The sequence below is a fragment of the Octopus bimaculoides genome, chromosome 5 (assembly GCF_046866305.1).
Source record: "Octopus bimaculoides isolate indiv1 chromosome 5, ASM4686630v1, whole genome shotgun sequence".
Taxonomy (NCBI): domain Eukaryota; kingdom Metazoa; phylum Mollusca; class Cephalopoda; order Octopoda; family Octopodidae; genus Octopus; species Octopus bimaculoides.
Genome location: NC_142932.1, coordinates 112,072,271 through 112,087,270, shown reverse-complemented (window position 1 = coordinate 112,087,270; position 15,000 = coordinate 112,072,271). Strand labels below are relative to the sequence as shown.

The following is a 15,000-nucleotide window of genomic DNA, read 5'->3' as shown; positions in this document are numbered from 1 at the left end:
TCAATCGTTTTTGCTTTTTACATATAGACCCCCTCTGTTTCCTATTTTAATCGGATGGACCCCGTAACCATTCGATGTTTAAAAAATCCTATTACATAGGCGCAGACATGGGTGCGTGGGAAGAAGCTTGTTTCCCAACCACATGATTCCAGGTTCAGTTCCACTGCGTGACACCTTCGGTAAAGTGCTTTCTACTATTGCCTCGTGCCAACCAAAGCCTTGTGAGTGGATTTGGTGGACGAAAACTGAAAAAAACTCGTCATATATATTAAAGACACACACACACACACATACTGCGCGTGCATGTGTACATATAAATATAATCCTTTTTTGAGTAGTATAAACAATAATGTAAATATGCTTCGAAATATAATTATTGCAAAAAAAAAAAAAGTATTTCACGTTCGCTCGAAGGTTTATAAAATCCTTATGCTGTTAGCAATATACGTACGCATGTATGTATGTATGTATGTGTGTGTGTGTGTTGATGTCCCTGACACCCAGCACCACTTGACAACCGATGCTGGTTTGTTCACGTCCACCGTAACTAAGCAGTTTGGTAAAACAGACCGCTGGAATAAGTACCAGACTATATATACATACATACATACATACATAGAGTACAATTCAGTGTTTATCACAACTGTCCGACGAACGAGAACGTGAAACAGAGTAACAGTTGTGTGATAATTTTGCAGCTTTAATAAAAAGTATATATATATATAAGCATAGGGTCGATTTGTTCGACTAAAACCCTTCTAAGGCGGTGCTCCAGCATGGCAGTAGTCTAGTGACTGAAACCAGTAAGAAATATAAAGTTCTTTGGTCTGACTAAAAATGTAAAGTCAACGGCAAACATGAGCGTATCTACATACAGTAAAGGGATGGGTTTATTTGTCGTAGAATAAAATACTTCATTCTCCAGTTGTTTTAGATTATTTTAGATTGAAGTCAAGGACTTTTTAACTGCACAACAGTTCCCCTACACACAACAGACATGCATATACCCATATATAAACGTTTCCGGACTATAAATATATCGAAAGGCATTGAATTTTCATTGCTACACCCAAGTATTTGGTAAACATCGTGTATGATATCTCAATTTTATGTCGTTAAAATGTCAGATTCTACTACATGTGAGAAAGAATAAGACAGTCTGTTTACTAGTAGCAGCAGTAGTAGCTCTTTCATCATCTTTATTAAGTCATGTGAAAGTATATCAAGTGGGGTGAATGGTTCCTTATATTGATAGCAGCTCGCGTGACTTGTCGAATATTTTTCTTTTAACAGTCATCGTATATCCCTTTTCAGTGTTTGCACTGTGGCCATGCTAGAGCACCGCCTTGAAGGATTTTAGTCTAGCAAATCGACCCCCAGTACTGGGAATGTTTTTCAAGTATCGTATTTATTTCCTCGGTCACTTATGCCAAACCGCTTGGTTACAGCAACACATACAAACCAACATCAGTTGTCAAGCGATGTTGGTAGGTCACACACACACACACACACACACACACACACACACACACACACACACACACACACACACACACACACAATCTCCGTCTATCAAATGCATTAACAGGGCATCGGTTGAACCAGTGTTACAGGGTTACACGTGTTCAAGTTGCCGCGCAGTGGGACTGAACGTGAAACCACCTGGTTGCAAAGCGAGCTTTTTAACCACACAACCATGCCTGCCCTATATACTTAAAGTCATTACGCCAATACTGTTATTAATCATCAGCAAGAGTAAATATATTTATATGTTTAAATCATATGATAGCTTAATTGCTATAACTTAACCACTTGCTCTGCTACCCCAGTTCTCACCCTTTCTATCTCACATAATTATTCATTTCAAATTTTCGTACAAGGCCAGCAAGCTCGGGAGAGGGGCTGAATCGATCACATCGATTCCAGTACTCAACTGGTACTTATTTTATCGACCCCGAAAGCATGAAAGGTAAAGTCGTCCTCGGCGGAATTTGAACCCAGAATATAAAGACGGACGAAATGCTGCTAGGCATTTTACCCGATTCTGCCAGCTCACCGCTTTGTCTAACACAGCTATTGTTATGTAAGGCTCTCAGAAAAAACTTTAAAGGGATTTATTATGGTAAATCCCATAGGTTTCAAAGAAGGGGATTCGCCTCGTATAGTTTCATAGAAAGTTCTGTGCTTGTTTATACACGGAACCTTGTGGTTAGGAAACAAGCTTCTTATCGCACAACCACGCCTATAATAACTCAAATTTAATAAGTTGGACAACACTAAAATGACGGATAATAAAGAGCGATCTTAAAATGCAAATTGCTACTTAATACCATTATTCTTGTTATTGCTATTTTTGCCAGTATTGTACTGTTCTTAACAAGATCTGGCTTCTTACTAAATCACCATTTTATTTACTACTGAAACATACTCACTTATACTTAACCATTCGTTTAATTTGTTCATTGCAGTATTTCCCACTATCTTATGTTACTAATTGACGTTGCTCTCTGCATAAAATCATAGCAATTAAGTTTAGTCTGTATGTCTTCTCTTCCCGATTAAAGTTTTAATGTTTATTTTGACAGGCCAGTTGCTTGGTGGCCAGACTGAAAAGTAATGATATTGACGTAGTTTGTTCTTTTCGTCATCCTCTGTACAATTATTATTTTATCAAATTTTCAGAAGGCCTTAAAGGTTTTTATTGCCCAGATAGCGTGATCACATGCAGCGTATGAGTAATGAAAATAAGGCGATCACCTGTTTCATATGAATTATAGATTAAAGAAGTGAAAGCGCGTGGCTTAGTGGTTAGGGGGTTCGGCTCATGATCATAAGACCGTGGGTTCACTTACTGAACTGGGCGACGCGTTGTGTCCTTGAGCAAGGTACTTTATCCCACGTTACTCCGGTCTACTCGGTTGAAAATGAATCCCAGTCAAGAGCTGATACAGCTCTCTCTCTCTCTCTCTCTCTCTCTCTCTCTCTTTCTCCTTTCAGCTGTCATATCCTGGATATTCCACAAGGTCAAAGGGTGGGAAAGTCAAGAGGATGTATATGTCTGCTCATGACTACGTAGAAATCTAAAACACTTAGAGAAAGCGTGGAACATATTCCAAAGTCATATTCCTTTGTGAACGACAACTGGTTCTTTATTGAAGGCGCATGACTCAATGGTTAGAGCATCGGGCTCACAATCATGAGGTAATGAGTTCGATTCCCGGACCGGGCTGCGTGTTGTGTTCTTGAGCAAGACACTTTATTTCACGTTGCTCCAGTTCACTCAACTGTAGAAATGAGTTGTGACATCACTGAGATCAAGCTGTATCGGCCTTTGCCTTTCCCTTGGCGTAGAGAGGGGAGGCTGGCATGCATGGGCAGCTGCCGGTCTTCCAGAAACACCCTTGACAGGACTTGTGCGTCGGAGGGGAACTTTCTAGGTGCAGTCTCATGGTCATTCATAACTGAAGGGGGTTTTACCCTTTATCCTCCTCCTCCTCGAATCGAAGTTCAACAATATGTGCTGATGCACACCCTCTCACATCCATGCAGGCTGGTTGGTACATATTTTGTTATTCCAATAATAATGAATATATAACCTGGATGTAAAGCTGAAAGTGTGGTTTAGATATCAGGTGTTATCATTTACTTGTCTCAGTTATTAGACCGCGGCCATGCTGGGGCACCGCCTTGAAGAATTTTTAGTGAGCAAATCGACCCAGTACTCTTTTGCCAAACTGCTAAGTTGCGAGGACGTAAACAAACCGACACAGGTTATCAAGCGATGGTGGAGGACAAACACAAACACATACACACATTATATATACGACGAGCTTCTCTCAGTTTCCATCTATCAAATCCACTCACAAGGCTCTGGTCGGCTCGAGTCTATAGCAGAAGACACTTATCCAAGGTTCTACTATGTGGGACTAGACCTGGAAACATGTGGTTGGAAAGCGAACCTCTTATCACACAGCCATATTTTTTTTTATGAAGAATCTATAGATATTTTTACCTCCTGTAATTTCTGACCACAGTGGTGATGTATGGTCAGCTAATTTTCACAATAGAATGTGTTTTTATTTTGTGGTCTGAACAAAGATGGGTGACTACGTATAAACTATCCCTTGGCTAGTTTACATTCGGTGGAAAATTCAGCGGGAATGCTCCACCAATATTCTTAAGCCTAGTAATATATAATTTTTTTTCAAAAGGTCTCTCAGCAAGCATAAAAATTTATCTACGTTACTTTGTTGTATATCGGGTGAGTCATTGCACGAGTTCACATCAATCATCTTGCAAACCAAATATAAAAGTGAAATATCTATATTACGTTTGCTGCTCGGCAAAAACATTCATATATTGAATAATCTTTTCTACTCTAGGCACAAGGCCCGCCATTTTGGGGGAGGGGGCCAGTCGATTAGATCGACACCAGTACGCTACTGGTACTTAATTTATCGACCTCGAAAGGGTGAAAGGCAAAGTCGACCTCGAAAGGATGAAAAGCAAAGTCGACCTCGGCGGAATTTGAATTCAGAACGTAAAGACAGACGAAATATATTTTCTACTCTAGGCATAAGGCCCGAAATATTTGTGGAGGGGGTGGGCAGTCGATTAGATCGATTACAGTATGTAACTGGTACTTAATTTATCGACCCCGAAAGGATGACAGGCAAAGTCGACCTCGGCCGAATTTGAACTCAGAACGTAAAGACAGACGAAATGTATTGAATGATGTAATCGAAACGAAAATGTTAAGTAGTTGTACTGTAATTGCTACCATAGCAACAGATAGGTTTTCTTGACGTTCACAAACACCCAGAAAGACACTTAGATATCTAAACGGCATGAAAGAAAAAGTACGTGTACCTGCTGACTGTTTCCTGTTCTGTTGTTTATGCAGTGGTAATTGCAAGTAGGTAGATTTGACTTTTCACTTCGTTGGCTAATTTTAGGGCTGAAGAAGTAATTTTTTTTTTTGTATTTTTATATTCATATTGAATACTACCTTCATATATATACATGTATATACATATATACATACATACATACATACATACATACATACATATATATATATAATATAAATACATACATACATATATGTCTGTGGGTGTCTGTGTGTGTACATATACATATACGTACATATACAAACATAAAAGGCATTTATCTACAATCGTTTTATGTGTCTATTCTTTTACTTGTTTTAGTCATTTGACTGCGGCCATGCTGGAGCACGGTGGTATCATATGTGTATTTATGTTATTAATAAATACATATGTGTAATTTTATATACATGCATATATATATATATATATATATATATTCTATTTCGACGGACGAAGGGATGAGGGACAGTGTCCATAATCATTGTATGCGCTCCTTTACTGATGAGGTTAACTTGAACATCAGTAGATTATTATTATTATTATTATTATTATTATTATTATTATTATTATTATTATTATTATTAAGAAGGCGGCGAGCTGGTAGAATCGTTAGCACGCCGGACGAAATACTTAGCGAGACTTCGTCTCTCTTTGTGTTCCGAGTTCAAGTTCTGTCGAGGTCGACTTTACCATTCATCCTTTCGGGGTCGATGAAATAAGCACCGATTAAGTACTGGAGTCGATTTAATCGACTAACTCTTCCCTTTGAAACTGCCGGCCCTGTGCCAAAATTAGAAAGAATTATTATTGTTGTTGTTGTCGGAGCATTGTCGCAAGTTCAGAAGTTCTCCAATGACTCACCCAACAATTATCTCTCCAACTCACTACACCGATTGAATTACTACATTGCTAGAAAAAATTCTGAGGGCTTCAGTAATTGTGTAGTACTTGGCAACATCCTGAATCTATCGAAATTAAAGATGATGATCAGTGTGTGAACAGCTCTTACTCCGTAGGATGGTTTACAGGGAATTTTGATAGGATTTAGTTTATGTTCACTGCTGTTGGACTTATCACCCTTTTCTATGAACTCTCCTTTGCAGTATACAACTTGTCCAGAATTTGTAATTTCCTGATTGGAGTACGATAAAGATCTGTTCTTTCAATTGCTATTTTCAACTTATACATACATCTAAAAATATACATACAACCTCTAACACAGATGACATTACACTCATATCTTCTCGATATTCTTGAGAAACACTTTAAACGGCAACCCTACATGAATCATTTAGAATTCTTGTTGAGTATAATAGTTGTATTTGCTGTGTTGCTGGTAAAAAGGTAACAGCGGATTCGATAGGGGCTAATTTGAGTTTGTTGTATAGCTCAGATACAACCATTATAGTCAACAATATAAGCATCTCTCTCTCTCTCACACACACACACACACACACACGACAAACATCTTATGAACGACATACAGCTAACTCTTCTACAACATTTACAGCACGCAGTATTCTTACAGCCACCACATTTGGCCTTAGTGTGGGTTAGTTCACATTACTCCGTAAGGAGCTTCCCGGTTTCTCTGGTGGCGTATCCACTCCTTCCTGGACGCGAATCCGGTCCATCGCAGAATTACTCATTTTTGCCAACTGAGTGGACTGGAGCAACGTGAAATGAAGTGTTTTGTTCATGAACATAACGCATTGCCCGGTCCAGGAACCGAAACCACAATCTTACGATCGTGAGTACAACACTTTAACCACTAAGCTGTGCGCCTCCAATTGGCCTTAGTGTATAATATATTTCAGTTATCAAGGATTATGCTAATCTATCCTTCATATGTTTACACATACACGAAACACCTATAGGCTAACTAGACAACCAAGCAAAATTCTAAAAACGAAAGATCACATGGAAATGCAAGAAGGGAAGTTTGATATACTTGTTGAACCATGTGATCTATCCTGATGATCACGTAAACCATGGAAGCAGTTGAATAGAATGATTGAACGAGTACATACCGGTTTTAAACGATGGGAACGAAGGGGAAAGAAAAAGAGAAAGAAGAAAAAGTAAGAAGGTTGTAACAGCTAAGCTTTGACAAATACCCGAAAATAGAGTCTGTCGAAGTATTTGTGGGAGAACATAAGTAATGCCAAATTGCTTATGATTGCCAGTAATATATCTTCAAATGAGAGGTACATATATTTTTTTAAACTGGTAGAAAGTGCCGAAAAGGAGCTATGATTGTATATGGTGCAAGTCACTGCGGCTCAAGTAATTTGACTATTTCGAGTAAAATTAGTAAATAGATAAATAAATAACTGCCAGAAGTCGGCAATAGTCTAACATATAGTCACAAAGGAAAGTCAACTGGACTAATAGAACAGCTATATTTTGATAAATGTCATAAGACTACAAACCCAGAAAACGTCGACAGTCTTAAAGAGAAAGTAAATTGCAATAAATCTTCAGTAAACAATTTCAATGAAAATATTGGTTGTAAATGTCATTGTCGTAAGCAGTTTACAATTTAACTAACCAACAACTGGAGTGTTGCTAACTTCGTCCATACCGTTGACATTAAGAAGCATTGACATTCTACGAACGATGAATGCTTTTAAATGGCACTGAAACACCTCTGGCGACAACATGGCAATTGTAAGATATTTCTATAACCTTGGTTTTGAATACGAAAAATATGTTAACCTGTAACAAACCTCAAACGTAGTCCTTTGTGTATGTGTGTGTGTGTGAAGGAGACAAAGGGACAAAATTAAATTTGGGGCGAGACTGCTAGGATTTTACCTTCTCTCTGACTTTATTATTATTATTATTATTATTATTATTATTATTATTATTATTATTATTATCATGATTATTATTATTATTATCATGATTAGTATTGTTGTTGTTGTTATTATTATCATTATTATTATTATTATTATTATCATTATTATTATTATTATTATTATTATTATAATCCTTATTATTATTATTATTATTATTATCATCATTATTAGTATTGTTGTTGTTATTATTATTATTATTTTTATTTTTATTATTATCATTATTATTATTATCATTATTAGTATTGTTGTTGTTGTTGTTGTTATTATTATCATTATTATTATTATCATTATTAGTATTGTTGTTGTTATTATTATTATTATTATTATTATTTTTATTATTATCATTATTAGTATTGTTGTTGTTATTATTATTATTTTTATTATTATTATTATTATTATTATCATTATTAGTATTGTTGTTGTTGTTATTATTATCATTATTATTATTATTATTATTATTTTTATTATTATCATTATTAGTATTGTTGTTGTTATTATTATCATTATTATTATTATTATTATTATTATTATTATCATTATTAGTATTGTTGTTGTTATTATTATTATTATTATTATTATTATTTTTATCATTATTATTATTATTATCATTATTAGTATTGTTGTTGTTATTATTATTATTATTATTATTATTATTATTTTTATTATTATTATTATTATTATTATCATTATTAGTATTGTTGTTGTTGTTGTTATTATTATTATTATTATTATTATTATTATTATTATTATTATTATTATTATTATTATTAAGGTGGCGAGTTGGAAGAATCGTTGGTACCCCGGGCAAAATGCTTCGCAGCATTTCGTCCGTTTTTACATTCTGGGTTTAAATGCCACCGAGGTCGACTTTGCCTTTTATCCTTTCGGGGTCCATAAATTAAGTACCAGTGAAACACTGGGGGTCGATGTAATCGACTAGTCCCCTCCCACAACATTTCAGGCCTTGTGCCTTTAGTAGAAAGGATTATTATTATTATTAACGTGGTAAGCTGGTAGAATCGTTAGTGCGCCGGAGAAAATGCTTAGCGGTATTTCGCCCGTCGCTACGTTCTGAGTTCAAATTCCGCCGAGGTCGACTTTGTCTTTCATCCTTTTGGGGTTGATGAAATAAGCACCAGTTGAACACTGGGATCGATGCAATCAACCATTCCCCTCCCCCAAATTCCAGGCCTTGTGCCTATACTAGAACGGATTATTATTATTATTATTTAGCCCTTAAGAACTTTAAAATAACTTTTAAACTTTTGTAAAAGAAAATAAAAAAAATTAAAGTGTAAAAATATTTTTTCCATGTTTGTTTCATTGAGTTTAGTTAAGATTTGTATAAATACATTTGTTCTGACTCTTATACTGCACACATACAAAACTATGTACAATTTAGAAGGCAGGTTGTGTACAGAAATATGAGTCGAACTATTTTTGTTGTTTTTTCAATTAATACCAATAGCAAATTTCTATGTCCAGAGACTTTGAAGAAAAAATGTTCATTTCGCGAACAGATAGGACATCACACTGTAAGGAAATCGAATCAAGAGATTTTGAAGGCTGTTTGGGACAATGGAGTACGACACCCTCTCATTCTGAGACACAATCAGTTCAGCTAGTTTTTACAACGAATTCCTCTAGTTTCAACAACGAATTTATCTGGGTTCATCTGGCTTCTACAACGAACAAGTTCATCTGGCCTCTACAACGAACGGATTCATCTGGTTTCTACAACAAACGGGTTCATCTGGCTTCTACAACGAACGGATTCATCTGGCTTCTATAACTAACAGGTTCATCTGGCTTCTACATGCACATCTAATTCCCATATTCCATAAGTGTAACAGGTTCCTACAAGTGCAGATGGCTTATATACAGCAAGTACGGATGTATTCTATATTTCTAAACTGGTTTAAAGACGGATCTGTGTTTAATTACCATGAATTTGAAAACTAATCAATTCCCAATCAACATCAAATTGCAAACAAGATACGAGCGACTAAAAACATTATATAAAAACAAACAAAAAGAAAAGGAAAAGATATAGTATAAACACTCCTATCGTTGGATACTTGTATCATATAATCCAAACCGATGATCGCATGAGTCATATTATATTTAGTGAGGCTAGAAATTCGACGAGGAAAATGAACTAGGAAGTTGAATAGAGTAGTTGAATGAGATCGGACTTATTCAATGGTTTGTTATCGTAGAAAGCTCCAACCCGTATTATCTCTGGTACGACGTTCACCATTATCCAAGATGGTCTTTTATTTTTAATATTTAAAAAAAATATATATCGTTTACCCGGTGGTGTGGTTAGTATGGATATGTAGTGCACTGTTATGTGCTCTTCGTAGTTTATTGTGGTTTGTTATGAAGAGATTTGGGGTCCTAGTAAGACTACTACTACTACTACTTCTCTTCCTTGCTTCCTTGCTTCCTTCCTTACTTCCTTCCTTCCCCATTCTCCTTCTCCTCCTGTTTGCTACATATTTTATACATCTAATACCCTCATCTCAGCCTATTTATGGTCTGTTTCCCAAAGTTATCATTACATTACCAAAGAATCATGCCAGCCGCATATTTTATGCATCTTATGTTCTCGTCTCACAACTCTGTCGCATCATTCTTTTTATGCATAATTTACAGGGAGAAAGAAGAAAAAAAATATCAATTCAACACTCGGTCGCGCATCATAACAAGTTCAACAGAACCTACTGAAGCAAGCCAACACGCTCACCGCCTTACCACGGGCGATGGCGAGGCTAAGGCGTTGGAACAGCCAAGCACTCTCACGGGCATCACCTGACACCTCTGTGAGGCAAGCCGCTAATGATGACATGAACTTCGCTATCAGCGGCCCAGCCCCTCCAAACGTCTCAAACGCCACAGGCTGGAAGAAATAATTCTCGGACAAGTCCAATGCTTAAGGATTTTGTTCCGTTCGTCTACGTAAGCAATGATCCTCCCATTTACCGCAGTATCCAGGATGTGGGGGAGAGTAAAGGAGTCACTGACTATGGCGTCGCAGATCAGGCATCTAATTCTTACCCAGGGATAAAGGGTAAGACCATCTGGTCTCTTCCCATCATTTCTGGATAATCCTGCTGGCTTCAGAATAGAAAGGATATTAACCCGAGCCAGGGCCCGCTGAATGGTTAGGTTTAGCTCGGTGTGATGAGCGAAGCGACCAGCAGTTTAGGCCACAAGACAAACCATGAAGGCCTGTGAAGTCGAGGGGCTTATCACAGCGACATCTCAATATTCCATAGACATCAGCTTCCACTTTTAGTGCAATGGAGATGCGGAGCTCATCCAGACTGAGTAGACCGCCAATGTTGACCACAGGCAGGGCATCAATCCAGCCCTCTGAGAATATCGCACTTGCAGGTTACCTTTTGCGGTGTTAGAGAAACTATTTGTCATCGACAAAACTTTAACTTCCTCAACGTTTTCCGACGAAACTTTAGCTTCTTCAACATTTTTTGCTAATACTTTTTAGACTAATATGTTTCTTTTTAAATTTTCTCATGGTCAATAAAATAAAATATCAGTTAAGTATTGGGGTCGATTTACTTGCTAATTTTATCGACCACTGATACAAATAAACTGCCAATGTACAAGAAAATGATTTTAAAAATTTTCAAATCAATATTATGCCTCATTTTCAAGGGGACAGCCGGCAGAATCATTATCACGCCGGGCAAAATGCTTAGTCTATCTTTATATTCTGAGTTCAAATGCCCCCGAGGTCGACTTTGCCTTTTATTCTTTCGGAGTTGATAAAATAAGTACCAGTCGAGCACTGGGGTCAATGTAATCGACTTAGCCCCCACCCACCGAAATTGTTGGCCCTGTATCAAAACTTAGAACCAATATTGTGCCAGTTGGTCTGCTATACAGTTGATGTGGAAAGCTTTTGAGTTCAATACATTTGTGTTGCCACCAGTAGCGGCGCGTAGATAAAATTGGTAGGGGTGCTGCTTCAGAAAATTTTTAGTCATTGTTAATATTGTGTAAAAGGAAACAAACATATAAAAAGAAATTTTATTCATAAACTTGATCGGTTTGTACTTTAGCCACTGCCGGGTAGTGTGTTTAATTTGTTTACTGAACACCGCCGCGAATTCCCCCTTGTTTTTCAAACCCCACCCCCGCTAAATCACAAAATAGGGGCGGTGAGATATGCTTTATTTTGCAAATCCTGGCAGTAACACTGAAGTTGGAAGCAGGATAATAATCTAATTCTACACTTTATCACATTCAAGAATATAAACACGTTTTTAAGCGCAACACACGCGGAAACAAAAAGAAACACTACCTTTTACCCGACACTGTCATTCACACAGTGCTCTCTCTCCCTTGTGTGAAGCTTCCTATCTCGGACATGTGAGCATGCGCACAACAGCTAAATACCGCGTCGCTGGAACTGTGAAATGCACAATTTTATACAAGGACTTTTGTATTTTTTTCATAAACTAAGGGATGGCTACTGACATTAAGCTTAAGGATTATATAATGTACAAGTTAGTTGGCACTCCGTCGCTTACGACGTCAAGGGTTCCAGTTGATCCCTTCAACGGAACAGCCTGCTCGTGAAATTAACGTGCAAGTGGCTGAGCACTCCACAGACCTTTAACGTAGTTCTCGGGGATATTCAGCATGACACAGTGTGACAAGGCTGACCCATTGAATTACAGGCACAACAGAAACAGGAAGTAAGAGTGAGAGAAAGTTGTGGTGGAAGAGTACAGCAGAGTTCGCCACCATCCCCTGCAGGAGCTTCGTAGAGCTTTAGGTGTTTTCGCTCAATAAACACTCACAACGGCCGGTCTGGGAATCGAAACCGCGATCCTATGACCGCGAGTCCGCTGCCCTAACCACTGGGCCATTGCGCCTCCACTGTACAAGTATAAAGAAAGAATTAAACAAAAAAGGACTCATTATATTGAATGTTATCGATAATATCGAGTGGAAATAGGGGGTGCTGCAGTTCCGCAGTTCCTATGCACGAGTCGCCACTGGTTGCCACTAATCCTCACGCTGCCGAAACAACACGGGCGATTGTATCTGATTTTTGAATGGAACTCTTATAACATCCCCTCCTGATAGATTTATATATCAACAAATAAGTATGTTAGATATAACTTGTTTTTAAGTGTATGTATACTTAGAAACCGTTCTAATCATAACGCGAGAAGTGAATAGAAGATAGGTCATCAACACTGCTCAGAGATTTAGCTAGCGATCAAGCAAGTAACCTCTCTTTATAGTTTAGAATGTAATAAAAATTTATCCTTCGTATATATGAAAGAAACCGGCATTCTCAGAATATATTCATATCATTTCTCCCAACAACAACAACAACAGCAATAACATCATCATCATCATCATCATCATCATCATCATCATCATCAACAACAACTTCCTAAATAATTGTTTCAAATTTTCGCACAACAATTTTGAGGGGAGAGGATAAGTCGATTACATTGAACCCTTGCATATTTTCTCACACCCTAACAGTTCCGCCAGCTCGCCACCGTGAACTTCCTAAGTAATGCTGTCAAATTTTGGTAAAATGCCTGCAATTCTGAAGGAAGAGGATAAGTCGATTACATCGTCCCAGTGAGCAACTGGTACTTATTTTATCAACCTCAAAAGGATGAGAGACAAAGATGACCTCAGCGGAATTTGAACTCAAAACGAAGAGAGCCGAAAGAAATGCAGCTAAGCATTTTATCCGGCGTGAAAACTATTCTGCCAGTTCGCTGCCTTTAACTTCTTAAATAATCTTTCCTACTACAGCCCCAAGGCCTGAAATTTAGTGGGAGGGGCCCTGTCAATTATATAGACCTTAGTGCTTCACTGGCGCTTATTTTATCGACCCCGAAAGAATGAAAGGCAAAGTCGACCTCGGCGGAATTTGAACTCAGAATGTAAAGACTGACGAAATACTCCTAGGCATTTCGCCCGGCGTGCTGACGTTTCTTATTTCTTTATTGCCCACAAGGGGCTAAACATAGAGGGGACAAACAAGGAGATTAAGTCGATTAGATCAACCCCAGTGCGTAACTGGTACTTTATTCATCGACTCCGAAAGGATGAAAGGCAAAGTCGACCTCGGCGGAATTTGAACTCAGAACGTAACGGCAGACGAAATACTGCTAAGCATTTCGCCCGGCCTGCTAACGTTTCTGCCAGCTCGCTCCCTTTAGCTTTCCAAATAATAAACCCGATTATCGATGGAATGGTCACAGAGTCGGAAAAATACCCGGTGGAATTTGTTCCAGCTCTTAACATTCTGATTTCAAATCCTGCTGCGGGATTTATTTTAAAACGGGGGCCACATTTTTCATTAATGTTTTACGTAGTGTTTTTGGTACCGAAAGACTTTCAAACTTCGTATACTTATCTATTTTGTGTTATAGAACAGAAAAATATTTTTGTATTCGAATTTATTTCATGTAAAAAATTGTCTTATTTCGATAATTTCAACCAATCACTGACAAGTATTCAGTTGTTTATATTTACTCCTTTGGCTGATTAAGCGGTGTAAAGCGTATTTAATCTCCATACCTTCGTTTTATTTGCTTTTTTTCATTTTAAATTTGCTTTAACCCTAACCCTAACCCTAACCCTAACCCTAACCCTAACCCTAGGGTTAGGGTTAGGGTTAGGGTTAGGGTTAATTGTTTCAGAATCGTTTGTTTATGTAGTCGGCACTTAATGTATATCGGCTGAATGGACGTCAGTGATTGGTTGAAATTACAGAAATACGACATCTTTAACATGGAATAATTTATGGATTTCTTTTTTTTTTAAGAAGACTTAGAGAAAAAGATGTTTTATATGACACATTCTACCAGTGTTCCAAGTTTCAAAGTGTTTCGTTAATGAAAAATGTGGCCCCCGTTTTTAAAAAAGATCCCTGCTGCGTTTTCTTTACCTTTAATCTGTCTGAAGTCCGACAAAACAAAATACCAGTACTAACCCACCTCCCTTAACATGTTGGCCGTGTACCTATATTGGTTTCAAATTTTGGCACAAGGCCAGCAAGTTCAGGTGAGGGGATAAGTCGATCTCGGCGGAATTTGAACTCAGGCGGACGAAACGCGGACGAAACGCCGCCAAGCATTTCCTCCGGAGCGCTAACGATTCTGCCAGCTCGCTACCTTGGTTTGGTGCCTATGTTAGAAATTGTTATTATAAACTAATCGACTAACTATACCCCCAATGTTAGG

The 15,000-nt window shown here is 37.7% G+C and overlaps 1 long non-coding RNA gene across 3 annotated transcripts in view; it reads left to right on the top strand.

The window, feature by feature from the left end:
- The first annotated feature begins 4,768 nt into the window (after positions 1-4,768).
- Positions 4,769-15,000, top strand: part of LOC128247894 (uncharacterized) — a 23,531-nt gene continuing 13,299 nt past the window's right edge. Inside the window, exon 1 of one of the 3 annotated variants that reach the window (XR_016242024.1) lies at positions 4,769-4,915. This is a non-coding gene — a long non-coding RNA (uncharacterized LOC128247894). Of the gene's footprint in view, positions 4,916-5,499; positions 7,560-15,000 lie in introns of those variants that run through there. The other 2 variants (XR_016242023.1, XR_016242025.1) reach the window with 2 other exon arrangements.